Below are 18,260 nucleotides of genomic sequence, written 5' to 3'. Positions count from 1 at the left end.
TAAATGGTTTTCTCCTCCGCTGAAGGAAGTGTATCATGCACCTTTCTGACCAGCTGTTTCAGGAGAAATCCCTCTCTAATGTAAACATGCTTTCTATCAGATCCATCTCAGTTAGTTGCTAAAACTTAGTTAAGTGCAAAAAAAAATATTCCCTTACCTTTCTGTAGGAAAAGATAAAATTACTTTTCTAGAAGAAAAAAAGCCTCTCCTGCTTCTGCCTCTGCAGGATCCCGAAGCTCCAGTCAGATCACAGGTAGTGAGCCAAGGTCTTGTCTCTTCACACTTTCTCTGGTGGGGCCATCCAGCTACACCAGCGCTCTACATAGAGCTCATCCCTTATAACACAAAACAATTGAAACAAAAGGCCCAGAACTACCTAGCACACCTCAATAAAGTATGACAACCCCCCCCCAAAAAAGTCAGAGAAGTTTATCTAGGAAGCAAAAGTACAAAAACACACACTTGTGAAACCCATCTGTAAAAGAGTAACGCTGCCCTGTAGTAAGTTAAGGGGAGAAATTACTGAAGTTTAGCAAACGGGACACTATGCTTATAGTGTGAGGCAATTGCTAACTTCTTTAGATCTGCTCCTGTTCTCTGCCTTTCCTGAATTAGACAGTGGTATCTCTGTAGCTTCTTCTTTTAGGCTTTTATTTATCTCTAAAAAAACACCTTATGCCTCAGGTGCATACACAAACCTAATTGTACAATTGCTTGCTTTTTGAGAGACGAGGGAAAGACTATTTTACTTCCCCACAATCTTTTTAGAAAGCAAACTGCAACCTGCAATTTTTCATTGGCAGCACTTTAAAACAGAGGGCATGAGAAGAGCTTTATGCTGTGTCCTGCAGGTTAGCAGATGTGAGCTCTGTGAGACAAGGGAGGGAGGCAAATTCCAGAGCCGATCGTCTTTCTGTGATAACAGCCAGTGGCTGCTGCCCAGACACTTATTTTGGAGGGATGTGGCGCAGGTGATGCCCCTCACCACGGTGCGGGCAGGGAAGCAGCTTGGCAGGGAGCAAGACCCAAAAGCATATAGGATCCATAGATCAAAGTCAACACCTCAAATAGGAAGCTAATGCAGCTCCTCCAGAGCTGTCGCTCCTGCAGCTGAAACCGCGGAGCTGTTTTGTGCCCAGGTTCCATTGCCACCCTATGGAAGAAAGAAACCAGTGCACACATTTTTCTTTTGACACATAAAATGTGTGCCTCGCTTCACGGGGGTTTTTGCATTCTTGCTTCTCGCTGAAGCTCTGCCCTTTGCACCAGCAGAAAGGGAGGCCGAGCCGCTGGCCTCCCGCACAGCTCGTGTCCATGCGCTTTGTCAATGAGCACCGCAAGCTGCCTCTGCACCCTTCTCTCTCCCTCCCATCTCCCAGTGCCCAGGAATTGCTCTGCTCCGGCACCTGTCGGCCCTCGGGCAGGAGGGGGAAGGTCAGGATTTCGTGGTATTGCTGCCCCGTGCGAACAGCTGAGCCGCCGCTTCACTTCGCGGAGCAGTTCGTGTTCAGAAAAAAAAAACAGTGTAAGGGGTGCGTGAGGCTCCGACATGGCAGTGGACGTGCAGAGAACATGAGAGGCTGCAGGAACAAGATCAGGCCTTTTATTTTGGGGGTTCTGAGCAGAACTATTTATAAGCCAGGTCAGCGCTACTTGTTGCTTAGGTGACTGTTCCTCCCCAGGATAAGAATACTGCTCCTCAAGGCTGAATGCACCGCTTGTGTTTGAGCGTGAATGAAGATGAAGAACAGTAATTTGGAGGCATTTGTTCAAATCAGTTCAGCCCCCTGAGAATGACATATTCCATAAAGTAACCTCCCTAGGCCAGTGTGCGTGGCTTTGGAAGAAACTTAAGCTGCAGAGCACTTAGCAGAGACTTAAGCAGAAACTTAAGCAGAGACTTGACTGCCCCTTTCCTTCTCTAGGCCCATACCAGCAGATGTACTGTCAGGTTCATTTAAATGCAGGAATAACATCTCTCCTGGGTAAAGAACAGAAATCTGCAAAGACTAGATAGAAAACCACCATTTTGGGGTGTAGGACTGCTACTTTCTAGAGCTGCTGAAGTTTGAGGGGGCACTCTCATTCCAAACCCAGCAAGGGATCTGTGGACTTTCCCATATCAGCAATGGGAAGTGAGAGCAGAGTTACACGGTGCCCAAAGTGCCATCTGAATTTTAGATTGCTCCTGAGCCTATGTGGGTGAGCCTATCCTACCCTCGTGGATCGCTTTCCTACTAGAGATTTGCAATACATGTAAGAAATGAGAGATCTGAAACAGTGATGAGAAGCAGAACCATTATAATGAACAGTTGAGTGTGTGATAAAAGAATACTGTATGTGTAATCACTTAATTTATACTAATTGCCTGGGCTGAAGGGAGCTGGTGGGCTCTTGGGGGCTTGAGCCTTGTTATGACCACTGAAAGCTTTGATTCCTGAGCAAAAAGTGTTTTGCTGCAGAATCAGTGGCACCAAGCTACCGATCGTGACCTGAATGTTGGTGCTGCCTTTCATCTTCCAGCCAGGAAGCAGCTTTACTGGCCTGATCTTGAGGGTGGCCTGGAGATCGCTCTAAAAACGTCGTCTTAAGTCCAGAGAGAAAGTGCATAGAAAACACAGTGTCAGTCTCTCTATCAGCAGCTCTCAGACCCTGGGAAGTTGAAAGATTTTGGCTCTTGCCTTTGCTTTGTATTCGGCCATATTAAACTCGCTTTTTTCTTTGGTTGAAATTAGTCAAGGAAATGTTGGCTGAATCGTTCACTGAGCTAAAATTGAGATTCAATTGAGTTCCACCATGATGGGAGCAAAGAGCCCCCGTGCAGCGTGAGTGTGAACGTGCTGCTCTGATCACAGTCACTAATGACACTCCAGACGTGCTCTATAGAGAGAAGATACAAAGGTGACCAGAAATCAGAGTCACTCCCCAACTCCCATCCCCTTCACTGTTCAGCTCGGTGCACAAAGCCTGTTTAATTGAGCTTTCACGCAGGGGGGTGGTATGAAATTCCGCTCTCTCAGATCAGTTCCTTAAAAGCAGCGAACAGTATACCTCCAGAAGAAAGCCCATATTGCACTATAAAGGTAAAGATTCATAGAAAACTTCCCAGTACCATCATGTGGCCTTATCTTCAAAGCGGGTTGGAGCCAAATCAGTCCAGAAACGCCTGGGTTAGTCCTCAGCACGGGGGAGCCTTTTTCCTCTGCTTTTTCTCCTTCCAGGCTCCGGTGAGCAGTTCAGATTCTTTTTTGGAAACTAACACTAAGCATCCTATTTCCCATAGATACAGCATACAATTATTTACAAGGGACATAGATTAATTTCCCAAACTAAGCAATTAAACTTACTGCATTTTTTCCCCCCTCCTTACAATAAACAGGAAGCCTGTGTGTAAGGCACCCTTTCTGTGGGTTTTATGGCCATTACTTATGTTCCACAGTAGGGGAGAAGAGAGAGAAGAAGTAAGTGTGGGCCTGGTGGGAAGAGTTGGCAAATGCAGAAATATGATGAATGAGCTGGAGAGATTTAATTTCTTACTAAATTCTCTACAAGCTGTGTAACCTTTCTTTAGCTAAACAATTACTCTAAAAGGCAATGATTTTCTGCGTTTTCATTGAAAAGTCTTCATAATAACAATGGCCTATGTTCTCCTTCTTGAAGAACTTCTGCCAAAAAACAGTTTTCTTTTTTCCATTCAGCAGGAAACTTTCTTTTATTTTTATTTTTTCAATCTCATGTTCCCCGCTAACATGGATTTACAAGGCCTACCACTTACTGCATGGGGCTGGGAAGAAGCTTCCCCTCAGGCCAAACCGTTCCGGTCCGTCTCCTTTGGAGGGGTTTTTGTGTCTTCCTCCCAAGAGGAGCGCAGTTGCTGTCAAAGACATAATACCAGACCCAAGTGACCATTTAATCTGACAAAACATGATAGTTCCTGTGTTCACAGGTACAGAGGACACAGATGGGGTTTCCCAGATTTGTTTTTCAATGGACAAACAGCAACTTTTTCTGCTGTTGTAATGGGTGCAGTTGAGAAGGGAGAGCAGGTACTGACTTTGGCAAGGTGGGGGAGAGTCATCAGCTCTTTAAATTCATCGGCCATGCTGCAGACATGATTAATTTTTACAGTGAGGGTGGTGAGAGCCTGTCCCAGGTTGGCCAGAGAGGTGGTGGATGAACCATCCCTGGAGACATCCCAGGCCAGGCTGGACGGGGCTCTGAGCAACCTGAGCTGGTGAAGATGTCCCTGCTCATGGCAGGGTGGCACTGGGGGAGCTGGGAAGGTCCCTTCAACACAAACCATCCTGTGATTCTGTGGAATCAGAACGAGTGCAGATCCTCTCTGAACGACAGGGTCCTGTGACCAATGGGAGTATTGTGAGGACCTTGGAGATGCAGCACGGGCAGAGTCCTGCTGCAGAGCTGCACATTTGTTAGATGCACGCATGCATACGAACACACACACAAATCAAACAAACAAGTATAAGGCAAGATTATAGTTATGTGCCTCTTACTGCTTTTACTTGACTTGGCCGATTTCCCGGCCACCCCACGCCCGCCCCCGGCCTCCATCGCAGATAATGCTGTATTGGATTAGTCTGCCTCACTGCGGCATCAGGTCCCAGATCGATTTATTGACTCTGTCAGAGTGGCTAGTACAGTAATTGTTACAAGAGCAGAATAGAAAGCAAGAATGTGTCCACATAAAATATAAAAATGACGTTTTGTTCGTTCTTTCCTCTTTTGCCCTATAGATCTTTATGTGTTTACACAGTGGAGAGCACTTTACTTAAGTTAATCAGCTCCTTCTACATTATTAATTGCGACAGTTAGGGTGCTACATGGCGGCAAACGTATTATTGAAAACATTGATCTCGCTCTCACGGCCTGGACCCGAGTAGGTTTTGTATTCCTTCCCTCCTTTTGCAAGTGCTTTAGGGTGCTATCACATCGCATTTCCCTGACTGACAATACGCCATCGATGCCATTGATTTCAGAGAGGGGCAGAGAGACGTACATGAGAAAGAAAGGATCGTGCAGAGGTTCAGCATGTTCTGTAGGCTTGGAAAGGGGTTGTTGGAACTTGGTAATCACAATAATTACATGCCTGACCTGATTTCTCTATTTTGTAAAGAGTAATAATTGAAGGGCTGAAGTTGCCTAAGTGTTAAAGATTTGCAGAGACGGCGTGATGAGACCTTTTAAAGTGCATGTAGAATGTGTACACTTAAAAAAAAAAAAAAAGGACATACTGACTTTTTATAAGGGTTTTGGAAGTGCCTTTGAAAGACATTTCGTGAAAGTTCAGCTTTCGCAGCTGATACCTATACGAGCTCCATAAATTCCACACAGTCTGACAAACTCCAGTCCGTGTCACATGTGACCTGGATGGAAAAGGTCAGCAGCTGAATTTATGGCTTTTGCATTTACTGGAACATTAAGATTTTTTGCCAACTGCCATATATACTTTTTAACAGTTCTGCGATCAAAGGATTAGGGCCACAATCTACAATGAAGGTCAAAAATGAAAGGCCACGATCCCTACATCCCTCCCAATGGATGGGCATTAAGCTACCTCTGTGCTAAAAATCACCTCTGCTTTATGGCCTTAACACAGAGGTCAAGGAATAAATAAGCTCCAGAGGTGAACACCTTGCAAAATGGACTGTCTTGCTCTGAAATTAATACTAAATTCCATAAGAAGGGGCCAAGGGATGAGAAGCCATTTCTTATTAGAGGACTCTCCAGTTTGCAGCAGATTTCATGGACCTCCCCAGTCACGGGACTATCTCGGAGAAATATAAATAGCATACAGCGGAAAGATTTGGGCTTCAAAAGAAAAGCATCAGAACGATTGTAATTTTGTTAAAACCTGTTTATATTTTAAATTTAACAAGGGTTGTCTGTTCCTAGTAAGGATTACTAACAGTGTGCCAAATGGTAGCTTTCAAACTTTACCTGGTTTCAGTTCAGAACAACGAAAGGCATCTTGGTTTAGGCATTTGTTTTTATAGTATATTCTGCTTGAACTGAGGTAGAACTGGAGAAGTATAAGCCAAACCCAGGATATTTTTAAAAAGAAAAAAAAAACTAATATTAAAGAATCAAGAGGCTAAACGTGAACGTGTCTTGTGGGCTTAACTAGTTAAGTTAACTAGCCTTTAGTTACTATGGTTATTAATATTCAATTTGAAAACAGTACTGACACTATAATCATAATATTTTCAGACATATTCACTTGCGTGACCCAACTCTTGCATCATCTATACAAGTACTAGTTATTACACGCTAAGAGATGCAGCTAAATGTATTTCAGAAGACAATGAAATGTAATTTTAATTATGAGATATGAGTAACAAAAATCATTACCAATAAAATGCAGCCACCCTTTGAGGCTGAGCACAGTAATTTCTGCATTGCTTGGAGCAGCTTTATACAACTTTAGATATCCTCTTGCGCTTTTACTAAAACGACATCTTTTTTAGTATGACAACAGAAGAGGCATCTTCTTTTAAAAAATAGGGGGAGATAAAGCTAGATATGAAATTTGCAGGTGGGTTTGGGTTTTTTTGTCTTTACATATGCTAAACAATCAGATTTGAGATTTTGCAGGAACATTTTTACACATAATGTTCCTTGTTTGGCTCTTCCCTTTTTTTTTGTGGAGCACTTTCTTCTGGTCTTTTGAGTTACAGATCATGGCTGTGAATCTCTGGTATTGGACCTGACTGTATATTCACTGAAGTCAATAAGAGTAGGAAATGGAAGATTTGGTATTGGCAGGAGTTTGTTTTATAAATATAACAATATTTTTGTTGAATTTTGCTTGTATTTTCCTTGCAGCTATGCACAGGAGAATAAACCTAGACTTTTTCAAATAAAGATTAAAATTCAAGTTTTCGTTATGGCGAGGACTTGTAGTGCAGTCATCATGTATCTCTAGAGTTTTTATTTGGTGGCTGCAGGCATTATCTCTCAGTGACTCCAAAGAAATCTTCCTTGACATAGAGGTGGGTTTAGTTTGGGGGTTTTCCCAATTTGCTGGTCTTGTAGGTTAAATCTGGAAGTATACACCAGGTTATGTTCCCTCTAGTTCATTCCCAGCAAGGAATGTTGTATTCCTAACAGCAGTAACAAGGGCCAAATTTGTCCCAATAATTGTAACTGCTTTGTCAGTCCTGTTGGTATTGCGTGAGTCCAAACAGGGTTCAGATTCTCCTCCTGGAGTCTTTTTAGGAATATGAGGAGTAAAAGTAGTAACATATAGGGAAAGGAAAAAAAAAAAAAGACAAGGAGGGAGCTGTAATTCTCCATACAATAGAGCAGCTTACTTACTGAGTACAAAGAGCCACTTCTGTGCAGTCTGTTTTCAGGGAAAAGCCTCACATTCAGTGACTCATAAAAGCGAAGAGGCACCTTTTGATTTTAAGTTCAAGGTTTACATTAGTAATTTTGTCTGTTTTCTCTGTTAGTATTAATTAAATTGAGATAGTTTAATTAGTATTACTAAATTTGATCATTAGTATTAATTCATTCTGCCTGCCATACTGCACAAATATGATGAAGCAGAAATAACTAAACTGTTTAATTTCGTCTCATTTAATGACTTTACACTCCACCAGGACTTCCATTGGCATCTCACAATATGTGTGAAAATTGCTCTGCACTAGGCCGAGACCCAACTCCCTTTAGCCAACCATGTCTAATTCGTCCCGCCTCATCCAAAGGCAGATCATGTGCTTCCAAGGCTTTTCCCATTTCTCCACCAGAGAGCTGGATACCTGCGATGGCCGGGGTGGCCCTTCCTCACCCCGGTCACCCAGCTCCTGTGTCATCCCCATCCTGATGGCCCTGACAGAGCTGGACGGGACTCATCGGCCACCATGTCCCATGCCCCTGTAACGGGAGAAGTCATGGAGTCATGGAACCGTAGAATCATAGAATAGTTTGGGTTGGAAGAGACCTTTAAAGGTCATGAGCGGGGACATCTTCAACTAGTCCCGTCATCAATCCCCCTGGTTGCACACCCCCAGGGAAGGCTCAGCCTTCCACTTTTCTTAGAGGAGTTTGCTCAGGTTGGCAAGTTACAACAGCATCAGGAAAAAAGCAAACATCAGAAGTTCCTGCGTTCAGGAGCGTTTTTCTGCTCAGCTCAATGCCCTCTTGGCTGTCTTTTTTTAAGGGGAGTTTTGGGAAGGGGGATCACTGCTGGATTGATTCATTATTCCTCCAGCTCACCATCTACTTTAATTTTAAGTCAATGTGGCAAGAACACAGGAGTTGCCTCTTTGCCCTTATTCCTGTTAATTTGGACACTGGATTTGAACTCCTTGCCCAGTATACCTGGGGCTTGCCAAAACCTCAATTCCTCTTCCCTTCCTGCAGTCTCTAAACCCCAGCCTTCCTCTGCTAACTTCTGAAATTGTGCTGTTGTGTCAGCCTCCTCATCCCAGAGTCCCCATGCTGTTCCTCTGACCCGGCATCCATCCCACCAGCCCCGCCGTCCCCTGCCCCACAGCCCAGTTCCTTGCCTGCGCCTCCTGACCCTCCACCGACCCTTTTTCCCCTATTTTTTGCCCAGTTTTTGTGGGGCCGCGCACGATGTCTTTGCTCTCATGGGGCTGCTCATTTATCTGCTTCACCCGCAGACACCCCATGCGGGCAGAGGCCGGGAGCTGGGGGCTTTGGGAGGGATTTCAGAGGGAGCCATCGCTCTCCCCTCCAGCTCACGTTATTGTTTGCCCCCCTTGCTTTCCTCTTACACTGTGTACTCTAAAGCATTCTCAGGGCAGTCAAGAAAAGTGGCTGAAAACTACCTATTCTACCCCAAATTCTGCAGAGCAAAGAGCCCCTGCAGCAAGTTGCCGGCAGATCAGCCCATGCCGCCAGGACCCCTCAGCCCCTCATGTAGCCCCGGTCGCTCCATTGCTCCCACCAGCACGGGACTGGGAAGGAGAGTCCCGGGGGCAAACCCCTGAGTGTGTGTCTGTGTGTCTGTGTGTCCGTGTGTGCGCTCAGCCTGTCTCTCTGCAGACGGAGCTTGGGAGGCCCAGGCTGGGGGTTGATTTTCTTTGGATGACTTTCCTCGATTGTCTAAAGCAATAAAAGTAAAGAAAGTTTGGGGGAAACGGTGGTTGCAGGGAGATTATTTTTGCAGTCCTGGTGCAGGCAAAACTCCTGAGGCTTCAGGGGAGTTTTCGCTTGCCCGAGGACTGCAGGAACTGGCTTAAATTGAATAAAACTGTAAGTACAGTATAGGGGACCGGGTAACAAGGAGTTCTGCAAAAGCAACAAAACCAGAGAGCACAATGAAGAATAGAGCGGGTTACGCTGCGGTGAAAGTATGTACTGGTTGTTATAACACCGTGCCTCTAGAATAAATTATGTCCCTTTAAAAAGTAATACTTTAACTGTGGAGCTATATAGAGACAATTAAGACGATATTGTTCTCCTCATTTCCCTCCTCCCCCCCCTTCCTCCCTCTCTCTGCAGTAGCTCTGTGGAAACTTTTAATGCTGCAGCTTGAAACTTGGGCCTCTGGGTCTAAAATGCCTGAGAAAGCACTGCGGGCTCTAACTGTAAAACATTCCTTCGGCGGGCCCTGGAAACAGGGCGCGCTGGCGCAGGCGAAGTTCAGAGGGATCACATGTAAATGAGGGCTGGCTGCAGACTCCCGAGGAGCGTTTTATTTCGCTTAAACCTGAACTTGAACTTGGAAACACGCTGCCGGAGCCTGGGACAGGCAGACGGCGGCTGCGAGGGGCTGGGAGCCGGGGCTGCCGCAGGCCCCGTGCACCCACTGTCAAGGCTGGGGGGTCCCCATGCACCCACCGTCGGGGTTGCGGGGTCCCTATGCACCCACTGTCAAGGCTGGGGGCTCCCTGTGCACACACCGTTGGGGTTGAGTGGTCCCCATGCACCCACCGTCGGGGCTGGGGGGTCCCTGTGCACCCACTGTCCGGGCTGGGGGGGTCCCCGTGCACCCACCGGCCTCGTGCCATGTCCAGGGGCACAGGGATGAGGTGGATGCTGTAGTTTCAGGATGGGGCTCACAGGCAATTCCCGAATATCTGGCTTTTTTCCTTAGCAAAATGCTGGAAAGCCCCGTCTCAGCGGCGTGTTTGCCATCCCAGCTTCCACGGGAGCTCCCGGAGCAACGTTATAAGTGGATCCAAGTCCCAGTGCACACTTTACTTTGTAAAAGGAAAGAAATAAGTGAGATTTAACATCAGAAATGTTAAAGTGTTGCAAATTTAGCTGTGCTTCCAGCAGAGGAAAATACAGGGCTGTCTAAGAAGCGAGGCATAAAGTGCAAAATTTAAAAACCCCTTCGCAGCATATTTACTTTTAAATCACAATAGTAAATGTAAACCACGAGGCAGGCTTTAAAGTCGTCTTTTTTTGCTTCTTTGAAAAAATGCATACTGCCGTTTTCCCTTTCTCTTGCAAAAAGCCATTTATGTACCAGGGGATGCTGGTGACCGTCCCCAGGTGTGGGGGCAGAGGTGGCTGCATGGGGCACCTTCCCCCTCCCACAGCTGGACTTGGCTGCTGGGTCATATTTTGGTCATTTCTGATTACACCCGAGCAATTTTAGCTACGTTCATAGCAAAACTTTGAAAGGATGAATGGGCAAAAAATAAAAAAAAGTCTTTTTGGCAGTAATTCAGGAAATATCTACAAAGATGTCCTTTCTGGAGCGAGATATTATTTCAGGGTTTGTGTTAGGATCATTTTTATTCTGTGACAGCACATAAAGGGAGCGGGACAGAGCAATGAGGTCTGGCATAGCTAAAATCCCGTCTGTGTGTGTGAGGTTATATAGTTTATCAATGCAGAAACCACCACGGGCTTTGAAAAGTAAACAGCTGGCTCGGGTCTGCGCGCTGCGCCTCCGAGTTGTCTGCAGGATTTAAATGGCCAGCCTGCGATTTTTGGAGCGCGGCAAATATATATCGTTTTCCTTTTAAACATGTCAAAAGGTTTTTGCAGCCATTTGTTTTCTTAGTTCCTTTATTTGTTACAGTTTCCCTTTCTGTTTCATTTGGGTTTATTTTGCTTTTACAAACGCCTTCACTGCCACCGGCAAGTCTAAAAAAAAACCAAGTTTCTATCCGAGTCAGAAAACCTTATGGCAACGACAAATATCAGAGAAAGCCATCGTCTCTCTCAAAGATTTCATCTCACCGTCCACTTAATCCGCTTGCTGTACCTCAGATCTCAAGTAACTTTCATACTGTGGGCTCACTTTAATGGATAGAATCTATTTTTCATGAAAAAAGCAGGAAATAAGCTGTCTTTCGTACAAAGATTTACAAAATGTAATCATTGTTGAAATATTCTCTTTGAACTGCCTTGTCCGCAGGGGTGTCTGGCTCCCAATACCCCCGTTTCTTTAGAACACCCTTACAAGTTCTTCTGGTAGATCAGGTACACTGGTGGTTCTGGTCTTTGATGTCTTGAATGAATGAAAGAAAAGCATAATAAAAGAGAGCTGTTGATCAAGCATAAAATACTCTTTAAGCTGACAGAATGGCAGAGTTAACACATTCTAAGCTGCTTTTAGGTTTTTCCTTTTTTCCTCACATTTTCCTGTGCTTTGTGTACAGTGGGGGTTTTTATTTTTTGAAAAGTCTCTGATCTATGTAGTATGCCGTCCTCTAACAAAAACCAAAATGGGATTGTTTCTCTCTCTTTCTCCCTTTCTTTTTCCTCTCTCTCTTTCACTCCACTATCTTTTTTGGTTTTTTAAACCAACAATGGTTACAGTTTAGCATGATTGCAGTTAGCTTGCAGCGCGCTGTGCAAAGTTTAGAAGTTATTTTGCAGTTTTCAAAGTTAATTTATTAACAAATAAATGAACTTCTTTGCTTAACTACTTGGAAAACTGCAGGAAAACTGTAACTCACAAATGTTATGAAGCAAAAGGAAGACCCTCTGTCTAAAAGCAAACTTGTAAACTGAAAGACGGACATAAAAATGACCTCATTGTGAGAGAACTCACTTTTAGAGTCAGAGAAAAGGGAAAGTTTTCTTCCTGTAGATCTAATTTAGATCTTAAGTTCCCATACATTATTTATACATCATATTCAAAGTGCCAGCCTACTCTGCTGGCTGGATTACATTTCAAACATTTGCCATTGATAAGTCTTGGCTGTATTATATTCGGGCTAAATGCGAATATGTCATAGCGCAGTCAATCTTTAATCCGCTGAGCTCCAGGTTGGGCGGCGGGGGGTCCGGCGCTCCGAGCATTGCTTTAGACTTGAGAAACATCTGGGGCCAGCTGGGACACTTTGCTGGAACACTCAGATGTCTGGAACAACAGCAGGAGTTACTGTACGAGTGTGTTTTCGTAGGCTGGGGAGGGTTTGGGGTGACTTAGTTTAAAGACACGAGCTGTTCCCAACTTGAGGTTTGAACCCAAGCAGAAATCTTGCCTGAAGTGAGTTTGTTGGTCCCGGGAGAGAAGTGGTTTGGACTACTATACATTTTTAATAGTCAGCAGGCAGAAGTCCGTATTACAAAATTATTGCACGTAATTTAATGCAGTTTGCCACAACTGGCGGGCTCGCAAAAGCTATTGGATGCAGAACTACTGTACACATCGCCTAGAGACAAGTGTCCCTCTCGGGACGGGTTTTATCTTCCTCGAGACAGTATAAATATGCTCATAGTGGGGTGGGCGACTCTCTTGGGTGTGGATGTTGGACAACCAGAAGATTCACTCACTGTTTTATGTCCCTTTGGGGATGACCAACATGCTACTTGCGTCCCTTTTGGTATTTCATTTTGGAAAATATAATTACTAAATAATTAATCCCAGCTCTAAGAAAATAGCTTCCATAGGCACAAAGGTGACCTTGTCTTTAATATTCACCTTTTGGTTTACGCAGTAGGATCAAAATTTCACGCCTGGAGAACCTCTGGAGAAACTGATAGAAAAGTGGGACCAATTCAGACGTGGGGTAAAGCAAAAGCAGTTGCTTTATCTGCAGGAGCCCTCCAGAAGTTGAATTGTTCCTGCCTTCACTCACTCTTTTGAAACGGCATCAAAGCCCCAATTTTGGCCATTTGCTTTTAAATAACCCGCCGTAGGGAAGAGCCTTCCCGGGACCTCTGACAAGATGATGTCTAAAGGACCAGTTTGCTGCCTAGGTGTTTACATTCTCCTTTTATCTTTGCAACCAGAAGGACTCGTTACCTCGATTCACCTTCCCCAGGTTAACGATTTTGATTGCCTTGAAGTTCTTGAGATGTATGAAATGTCATCCCCGAACAAAACAACGCAACTGGTGGGCCCCGATGAATCCTCGCAGGTGCCCGACGGCCGTGGCTCGGGTTCAGCTCGGCTGCTCAAACAGCCGCTTTCCCAGCGAGCAATAAAGCTGCAAGTTCTTTTTTTTTGATTATTTAGGCTCTTATCAAAGGTGGATTTTCCCTCCGGGCCCGTGCAGTGAAAACTTCCTGCAAGCGCAGCCGTGCCCGGGGCAGCAACGGCCCCAGCACCGCCTTTGAAGTCCCGATGGCACCGACCCGTCCCGCCGCCGGGCAGCCAGATTGGGCTGAAACCTGAAGAAAACGGCTAGAACAGAGCAGGTCTTAGCCCAAAGTGGATGAGGTGAAGCAAAAGCTCCTACGTGTGGAGTTTGTCAGAGTTTCAAATGTGCGAATGTCCTTAAATAACCTACATCGCCCAGAGAAATGAGCCAACTGTCACACCCAGTTCTGGATTCCACATTAACAACCTCCTTCCGCAGCGTTAAACTTTGCCCTTGAGGACTTTTGTTTAACTTTTTAATTTGAAAAACAGATAGGGCCGCTTTACAACCCTCACTTTTTGTGCGAACTGAAAGGTCTCATTGTTAGGGCAGGAGATGTGCAGGTAGAAGTAAATTTAACTAGTTTGCATTTGATTGCCTTTCTGGTTTGAAACACGTGAGCGGTGCTCGGGGTTCAGCTTGGGAGCCGAGGCTGAAACGCGTCCCACAGGAAGGCTGGTTCAAGAACATTTTAGTAAACAAATGGGCCCGTTTCTGGGCTCCTGACACAGGCAGAAGCTGCTACTGGAATCAGTTAGGCACTTTGAGCTTTTCTCCTTTTAAATATCCCGAATCACAGAATGTTTCTGCGCTGTTCTTCCCACACAAAGGGGCCAATTGTACATAGTTGCCTGAGGATTTTTGCGTGTCTCTGCTATCTCCAGAAGAGCATAAGAAACAAATAGACTTGCGCTATCAAAGAAACTTAATTGCCATTTCAGACTTCCTGTTTAGGATTCAGTCAAGTAGATATTGTTTATGGTTCATAAAACCTTACTACTGTGAGGATTCTCAGATACTGGCAGCACAGAGTTTCAACTTTCATGGTGCTGTAAATTAGGAAAAAAAAAAAGTGTGATAATACTCCTCCGAGAACAGTAAAGTAGAGCTCTGCAATGGTTAAATGGAATTTTATAAGCACATTCGGTGTGGAACTGTTTTGCATTACATGAGTTGAATACCTTAGAGATGACACACATCTGCAGACACTTTATTAAATCCTTAGTCAGCACTTTTCAACCTGATGAGATTACTTCTCCATTTGACTGGAGAAAGGGAAGCGAAGATCTCGTGCCGGACTGCAGAATTCCTTCTGATGTTTCACCTTGAGCGCTGGGGAAGGACAGCGAGGTGCTCGGCAGGACGGTACAGACCCGTAGTGGCACCGACAGCTGTGTGACAGTCATTTTACCGAGCAGGACCTTGAGCTCCGGTGGATTCATTTAGCTCTGAACTCCCTGGGAGAATAGTACCGCAGAGTAAATAGAGGGGAAATAAAATACCGGCTCTTTTATGAAAACGCACGGTGATAATATCATCCTAGCCGTATTGTGATTGTGCACATGATTTAAATGGAGATTTTAAATTAAGAAAGGCAATACGCCGTTCTCTGTCTGGGTGTAGTCGGGTAAGTTACAGAACACGAAGGGATAAAATGGATCAGGTGGTCACAGCGCCCTGAAAGAAGGCAAAAAATACTTCAGCCATCTGAACGTAGGGATCCAGGCTGCTTTTTTACCCATCAAAGCCCCCTAATCATGTAAAAAAAAACTTGACAGATCTCAGCTATCAGAGCTTCGGATGCATAATACACTTATTAGACGTTTTCATTTGAGGCACGGAGTCTCCTCTCCGCTTGCAGAGAAGTTTCACAGGTGCTTCAGGAGGACAATGGTGCTCTTCAGCCCTAATCCGGGAAGACTTAGACGTGTATAGGAGGCTTGAGGGGGATATGAGATCTTAATATTAAAATGATTAGGAGAAAAGGAGGATCATTCTGTGTGTGCGTTTCGGCTGTAAGACGCTTTAAATTAAACGGGTGTCCCGAGAGCGGTGCCGGTGGGATCGGATGGGTAAACGCACTCTCTGTCTGGCTGTTCTGCTGCCTCGGCCCCTAAAACATGTCACCCAAGTGGGGTTGCAGAGCGGGCGAAGTGGGATGCAGCTGCGGAGTTTGGGTCCTGTAGAGGCAGCTTTTCAGTAAAGGCGATCTGGAGCCCCAGCACGGAAGTTTAAAAAATAGCCGTGCGGTTTGGGTCGATCCTCTAAGGGTTAATTAAGTTTTTCATTGGTATTAAGGCCAAGCAGTGTCTGCAGGAGTCATATTGACACCCTAGCGCACGGTAACTCTACTCCTTTATTGACATGTTGCTAGTCAGGAGCACAATAGCACTCTGTGTCTGCAAATCATTGCTAAAATCATCTCAAGAAAAAAAAAGTTTGAAAGCCCAGCACTAGACAAAGGCCCCAGAGCTGCACTGCGCCGCTCAAAACTCCGGAGTCAGCAACTTCTATTGATTAAAAACTAACCTTTAAAGTAACTCGCAGAGTGTGTGGTTAGCATTTAAATTTAAACATGTCATGAGTTGATTTGTGTTACTGAATACCAACTCAGAAGGAGTTACATTCACATCAGATTTTTTTTTTTTCTAATTCCCTTAAGCAGCTAAAGTATTTCATGAAATGTCAATAGGGCAGGGGAGAAAAAAAAGGTGTTTTGGAGGGAGGGGACTCGCGCCCAGCCTCGCCGTTTCTTTTCCCATGCAAATAGTCACCCCAAAAAGAAAAGTGTGGGGAGCGACACACAATAATTAGACCTTTGTCTAACTTTCCCAAGTGCCAGAGAAAGACAGATTAATTAAATATACAACAGTGTTGGTTTTTGGAGTGGGGGTCTCTCTTGCTGTGGAGGTCATAAATTAGGCAGAATAAATACTTCAATGTGTTTGCAGCGGGGCTGCTACGTCAGAGCGGCTGGCGGGCGGTGGGAGGGCGCAGCGCGGCTCTTGCTAATGATAGTCACGTCTGGGGCTGTCTGGTTGCCCCTAGCAACGAGACATGATGTAACACCAGGATGAACTTGAACTTGGGGGACTTGAAAAGGGAACAATAGACCAGAGCAATCAATAAAGCCTATTTCAGTGAAGGATTACAGAGCCGCTCTGGGGTAACCTTGTCTGCAAGGCGCAGGCTGAATAGCAAGATGCGTGAAGGAGCGGCGGTGCCGCGGGGGGACGGACGGACCCACGGACGGACCCACGGACGGACAGACCTGGGGGACGGCGGCGGGGAGCCGGGAACAGCCCCACCTCTGCTTGCTTTTTGCCTTTTTTTTTTTTTCCTTTCTTTAAATCTCCTTTTGAAGGGAAAGAGGAACAGCGAGGCCTGAGCAGCTCCTGCCGGCCCGTGGGCCGTGTGGCCAGGCCAGCGGCGATGGGAGCCAACTGGACATCTGCAATATAGATCCGAGCTGTTGGCTGGGAATTTTTAACCCCTCTGCTCCCCGCCGGGGACTTCCACAGTTCCCAGCCGGACCAAAGACTGTCACGCTCAAGTGACAAGCACCAGGGACGACCCCGCAAAGTTGGGAAGAGTTTTCAGGCCATTCAGCTCCCCTGCGCCCGCCTAAAATCTACAGGGCCCTGCAATCAGGGAGGGGAAGGGGACTTGGCACCACTTCACAAATCCTGCCAGAACTTTGCTCTGTTTATGAACTTTCACATATGAGAACTATTTTGTTTAATTGCAGCCTGCATTAAGTCTAAATATAAAATCTGTAGGCAATAGATGGAGCCAATATGGGACCGGTGTGTTTGTATTCAGAAGGGTGAGCAGAGGAAGAGTTGGTTAATGAGGTGTATTGGAAGCAGGACAACTTCTCCCATCGTGCTATTTATTTTACCGGTTCCTACCTCCGTGGCAAGACCACATAATCTCCAAGTCCCACATGAAACTTGCCTCAGAGTCTTCTGTAAATGTTCATAAATCCTCCCCGGGTTGATTATGCTATCAATCACGTCAGACGCTGAAAAGGGACGGAGGGAAAAGTTGGTAAAACTTGTCGTCGCTTTATATGTGCGCACATATGCACCTCATATATTACGGGAGCCGAAGTAAAAACGCGGGGTATCAGCAACGGCTCTTTAATACCTGAATCTTTCTTGTGTTACTTTACTTCAGGCTAAATAGTTGCCGCTTGTTGGTGTATTCCCACAGCAATATGTCACTGCCAAGTAGCATCCCCCTGCGCGTACAGCCCCTAACACTGCTCTTATTCATCCCAGGTTGGGGTCGGTGTGACCCCGCGGGGCCGAGCCGGGTCCCCGGTGCGGTGGCACTGCCCCAGCTCAGCACAGCCCACGCCGGCTTTCCCACCGCCTTTCTTTTCCTATCGAGGAGCGAAATTGCTTTCTGTGCCCTGGGCATCTGTGCGGTTAAGGACGGTTTTGTTGCGGAGCTGAAATCCTGGGGAATTCCCTCCCTTTTAGGGGAGTTAAAAAAAAAAAAACAACACAACAAAACTTTTCCCAAAGAAAAGCTATTAGTTGAGCTCCACTTTTTGTGTTGAAACAAGAGTATGGCCAGAGTTACGGGACGTTTTCACTGATCCACTTTCTCCCAGATTTGCTTTATCCTGGCTTTTCTCTAGCGATCCACATTTCTCCTAAGAAAACAGCCCTGTTGTTGAATTTCTGTGCATCTGTTCCAGCGAGACAGTTGAAGCAGGGCAGTATAAAGCAACAGATGTTTATGCTGGCACATGCCTAAATACCCAAGAAAACCCCGACTGCAGGGTGATAAATGGCACAGAGAGACGAATGTGTATCGCCTTTTCAGGGGATTAGAAGAAAGTGAACTGGAGGGATCGGGATCTTCAAGCCACAATCTATTAGAAAGATTGATAACTTGTAACATGACATGACCCCCACCTTCATCTGT

At 45.5% G+C, this 18,260-nt stretch overlaps 1 protein-coding gene across 8 annotated transcripts in view; it reads left to right on the top strand.

Moving 5' to 3' along the window:
• Positions 1 to 18,260, top strand: part of NFIA (nuclear factor I A) — a 250,412-nt gene that overhangs the window by 224,825 nt on the left and 7,327 nt on the right. The gene's annotated exons all lie outside the window — the stretch shown is intronic.

The sequence above is a fragment of the Streptopelia decaocto genome (assembly GCF_964273445.1).
Source record: "Streptopelia decaocto genome assembly, chromosome: 5".
Lineage (NCBI taxonomy): Eukaryota > Metazoa > Chordata > Aves > Columbiformes > Columbidae > Streptopelia > Streptopelia decaocto.
The sequence above is the reverse complement of the archived record's forward strand: the minus strand, read 5'-3'. Positions and strand labels throughout refer to the sequence as shown.